Source organism: Arachis ipaensis, chromosome B04, assembly GCF_000816755.2.
Source record: "Arachis ipaensis cultivar K30076 chromosome B04, Araip1.1, whole genome shotgun sequence".
Classification (NCBI taxonomy): domain Eukaryota; kingdom Viridiplantae; phylum Streptophyta; class Magnoliopsida; order Fabales; family Fabaceae; genus Arachis; species Arachis ipaensis.
Window position 1 is genome coordinate 30,142,658 of NC_029788.2, and position 5,563 is coordinate 30,148,220.

Below are 5,563 nucleotides of genomic sequence, written 5' to 3' on the forward strand. Positions count from 1 at the left end.
ATAATGGTTAAGATTAAAATATAAAAAATAAGTAATATTTATTAAGTTCTTATTACAATAATTATTATTATTTAATTTAATTATCTTACTGTAAAAAATGTATAATTGAGAATTTTTGTTGTAAAATTCGATTAATTAACGAATAATTAATCCACAAATTAAATTTTATTCTAGAAAATTAGAATGTAAAATTTTATAGCTGAATATGATAGAGAAAATTAAAATGAGTATTTCGATACTAATTTTAAAGAATTCGACCTAAAATTGGACCAAACGGACCAAATCGAACGAATTAGATCCGTATTGGACCCAAGGCCCAACCCAAGCCAAAGAACTCAGCATCTTCTTCCTCCATCATAAGCCATTCACGCTGGGAACTTAAGGAAAGAGGGAAGAAGAGAGTTCCAAAACACAAACCTAGCTTGATCTTCAAATCCTTGTAACTTTTGATCCAGAGCTCCAATCGCCGCACCGTTTATGGCCCTGCGATCGCGGTGTCGAGGTCTACAAAGCCCATGAGGTTGTGTAAGAGGTAAGCCACAAATCCCTCTCTAATTTCCCAGCCCTTGAATTTGAAATTTATTGGGTAAAAGTGTTGAGATTTTGAGCTTTTTATGAATCCAATTAGCTTGAGAAGAATGCTTAGTTTGGCCACTTTGATCCTTGGGTATGATAAGATTCTCAACCCTAAGTCAAATACTTGAGTTGTTGTGATTAGATATTGAGTTTGTATGTATGGGTGCATATTATATGTGTTAGGCAAGGTATATATGTAAATAGATTGGAGCTTGATAGAGATTTTGGGAGCTTGAGGTGATTTACAAGCTAGAAATCTGATCTTAGAGGTGTTGGAGTCTTGAAAGTTGAGGAAGAGTTGAACTGGAGGTGTTCTGGGTTGAGCGGAGAATCGGCCAAGGTATGTTTCGATTTCCTGTATCTAAAATGTAATGTAATGTGAAAACTTAGGCTAGTGACCTTAGGATAAGAATTGAATTTGTGATGATTGTTAATTGGTTGAAATGGATAGCATTGATTTATGTGATTATTAGTTTTGGAAGGTGCAATTAATGTTCTTGATAAATGATGCTTGTGAATGGTATGTGATGATGATGATTGGTACTTGTAAAGGTTAATTTGAAGTTAAAATTGTACTTGATGTGGATAATTGGTCTTGTATGTTGAACTTTGTGGAATTGGAAGTGTTGGTTTTGAAGTTTGATGGATATGGAGGAGTGGTAAAGTGATGAATGTATATTGTGTATTGTTGGACTTGGATTATTGAGTTGATATTGGTAAAAATGGAGAGTTTGTGTTGTGGATTGAATAAGGGAGTTGGAATGTGGTTAAGGCTGAATTGGTAAGGTTTTGGTTGGTTTTAAAAGGATTTGAAAGCTGTATGTTTTAAAAATTGAGGCTTGTTAGTTTTTGTAAAAGTTGTGATTTTTGGCCAACTTTGGCGAAGCATAACTTGATCTCCGGACCTCCAATTTGTGTCAAACTTATTTAGAAATGAAATCTGGTCCGAGATGTTTATGCCGTTCGAAGAACAGAGGAAAAATGTTTTAAAATGATGAAGTTATGCTCGATCAAAGTTTGGTGTACAAGCTGAAATTTTTGGACTTAGTAGCTTTTTGGGTAGCTGCATTGTATGCATACGCATACAGGCGCCTCTGGTTGGCCCATATGCGTATGCGAAAATGGCAATGTGTACGTGAAATAGGCCAAAATGCACGCTCATGCGTACGTGTGGCCCACGCGTACGCGTGACCCGGGATTTTTTCGTACGCGAAAATCCTCATACGCGGCCAGTCGGGTTAGTGCGAGTGCGTACGCATGACCCTATTTTTCAGCAAATATGACTTTTGTGTTTTTAAAACCAAATTTTAAACTTCTAAGCCTTCATTTTCATCCTTTATGTCCTAAATCATAATAGAATTCCTAGTAATAAGAAGAAGCTAGGGAAGGGGATAACTTGTGGATGAAGTAAAGAAAAAAATTATGATGAGTCATGATTAATGATGATCGTATGGGTTGCTAAGGATGATGGTGGAAGTGTTGTGTATGATGTGAGCCGAATGGCTGTATGTGATAATGAAATATAGCTGGTTATGAATTATGATTATAAGCCGGATGACTGTGATAAATATTGATTTACGACTGAGTATGAATGCATATATGCTTATTGATTGAAAATGTGATTGTTGCATTTCCCCTATCTGAGATACGAGTTTTCCTGGGTGAAAGTAGTGATTAGCCACCACGTGCTCCAGGTTGAGACTCAATACTCTACTGACCCTATGTCGTAAGTGTGGCCGGACACTGTGAGAGTTCCGGATGAGCTCGCCCCCGTGGATAAATACCAGTGTGGGTGTTGTATATATATATTGATAATTATGATTGTGAATAACTCGAGTTAGGGATGCACGATAGAGGGACAGTCCAATGGTTAGCTACCAGGACTTGTCGGGTTGGCTTTATAACCGACAGATGAGACTCATCAGCCAATAGGACAGGCATGCATCATATGCATCTATGTGTTTGTTTGGTGTGTGATGGAAGATTTTATGTCGGTAAAGAATTTCACAAAAAAATAGTTGTGTTACAAGTATAGTTCTAAACCAACAATGAATCCTCACATCAAAGTTTAATACGGTTGTCACTAGTTCAACCCCAATAAAATAACCGAGAGTATTAATCTTGGGTCGTTCTCCCTAGGAATTATAATGAAGTACTTTATTATTGGCTATGAAGGAATGTTTTGGGGTTTTTGTAATAAGGAATAAGAAATGTAAATAGCAAAAGAAATAAGCTAATAACTAAGAAAGCTCTTGGCAAGGAATGAGAACTAGAAGTCCTATCCTCGTTATCATCATCAATGGTGACAAGAATTATCCATTGCTCCACTTAGTTAACCTCTACCTTTGAAGGAAAGTCAAGTGGATGGAATTGGCTCTTGTCCACAAGACCTAGTCAAATCATAGTGAAAGACTAGCTTTAATGGCATTCAAGTCAACTAGCAACTTCCAATTATCAATCAACAAAAGAGTTTGATAACTCAAGAGTCTCCAATTACTCAACCCAAGCCATGAGGAGAAAAATCTACTTTAGAATCCAACCAAGTATTTTATCAAATACTTGGAAGGCATAAAAGAAAAGCATAATAAAATGACAAGAAATATAAAATCTAACACTACCAAATGCAAGGAAATAACAATAACAAAGCAATTAAACAATAAAGGAACATAAAATATGAAATTGCATTAAAGAAAATTAAAATCAACAAAGTGCTCATAGACATGAAAGTAGCAAAATAGAAGAAATTAACAAGAAGAACTAAGAGAGCAAAGATGTAGCAACAAAGAATTGAAAGGAAAAGATAAATGGAAACAACAATTAAAACTAGATCTAAGAAAATCTACCATAATTCTAACCTAAATTCTAGAGAGAAGAGAGAGCTTCTCTCTCTAGAATTCTAATCTAAAACATGATGAAAACTCCACTATGACTCCTTGGTTCATTCCCCCTTCAATCCCTAGTTCAATAGCATCAGAAATTGGTTGGATTGGGCCCAAAATGCTTCAGAAATCACTGGTCACGTGTTGCCTTTAAGTGAGTCACGCTGATCCTGCAATGCGCACACATGGGCGACGCGTAGGCATTGTATAACTGTAAGGAAACTATGGCAAATTGCATATCATTTTGAAGTTCCAGATGTTAGCTTTCCAACGCAACTGAAACTGCCCCATTCGAACCTCTGTAGCTCAAGTTTTGATCAATTTAGTACGAAGAGGTCAAGATTGATAGCTTAGCAATTCCTTCATCTCTTCATGAATTCTCCATTTTTACATGCTTTTTCTTCATTCTTTCAATCCAATCTTTGTCTTCTAAACCTGAAATTACTTAAAAAACATATCAAGGCATCAAATGGAATTAAAGTGAATTAAATTTATCAATTTTTGGGCCTAAAAAGTATGTTTTCACTCTTAAGCACAATTTAAGGAGAATTTACAAAACCATGCTATTTTAGTGAATAAATGTTAGAAAAGTTGATAAAATCCTCTAAATTCAACACAAGATAAACACTAAAAATGGGGTTTATCAATTCCCCACACTTAAACAATAGCATGTCCTCATGCTAAACCAAGAAGGATAAGAAACGATATGTACATTTATTGAAGGTAACTACCTATATGCAATCTATCTACATGCAATCTATCTAAGTGCATACAATTACTTGGTCAAAACAAATCAATTCCCAAGAATACATATACGAATACGAGGGTTAACGCAATCATGATCAAATCAACTCCACAATTAGATTGAGTTATTGAAAGGAATTTACAAACTTGCAAGAAAAGAAATAATAATTGGTTGAAACATAGAATTAAGCAATCGAACCCTCACCGAATGTGTATCCGCTCTAGTCACTCAAGTGTTTAGGGTTGATTCATTCAATTCTCCTTTAATCATGCTTTCCAAGTGATGAGCAGATAATTTATACGCTTTTTGGCATTATTTTTACATAGTTTTCAGTATGATTTAGTTAGTTTTTAGTATATTTTTATTAGTTTTTAAATAAAATTCACATTTCTAGACTTTACTATGAGTTTGTGTATTTTTCTATGATTTTAGGTATTTTCTGGCTGAAAATTGAGGGACCTGAGCAGAAATCAGATTCAGAGGTTGAAGAAGGACTGCAAATGCTGTTGGATTCTGACCTCCCTGCACTCAAAGTGGATTTTATGGAGCTACAAAACTCCAAATGGCATGCTCTTAATTGCGTTGGAAAGTAGACATCTAGGGATTTCCAGAAATATATAATAGTCCATACTTTGATTAAGGATAGACGACGTAAACTGGTGTTGAACGCCAGTTCCATGCTGCATTCTGGAGTCAAACGCCAGAAACAGGTTGCAAAGTGGAGTTAAACGCCAGAAACAGGTTACAAACTGGCGTTCAACTCCAAGAAAGACCTCTACACATGTAAAGCTCAATGTTCAGCCCAAGCACACACCAAGTGGGCCCCGGAAGTGGATTTCTGCATCATTTACTCATTTCTGTAAACCCTAGTAACTAGTTTAGTATAAATAGGACTTTTTACTATCTTTGTAAAGGATCTTTGATCAGTTTTTAGGCTATCTTAGACTTTCAGGGGGGCTGGCCATTCGGCCATACCTGGACCATTATCACTTATGTATTTTCAAACGGTAGAGTTTCTACACACCATAGATTAAGGTGTGGAGCTCTGCTGTTCCTCATGAATTAATACAAAGTACTACTGTTTTTCTATTCAATTCAAACTTATTCCTATTCTAAGATATCCATTCGCACCCAAGAACATGATAAATGTGATGATTATGTGACGCTCATCATCATTCTCACTTATGAACGCGTGCCTGACAAACACTTCCGTTCTACATGCAAACAAGCTAGAATGAATATCTCTTAGATATCTAATACAGAGGACCGAGTCCGAGATATTAGAATCTTCTTGGTATAAGTTAGAACCCATGGATGGCCATTCTTGAGATCCGGAAAGTCTAAACCTTGTCTGTGGTATTCC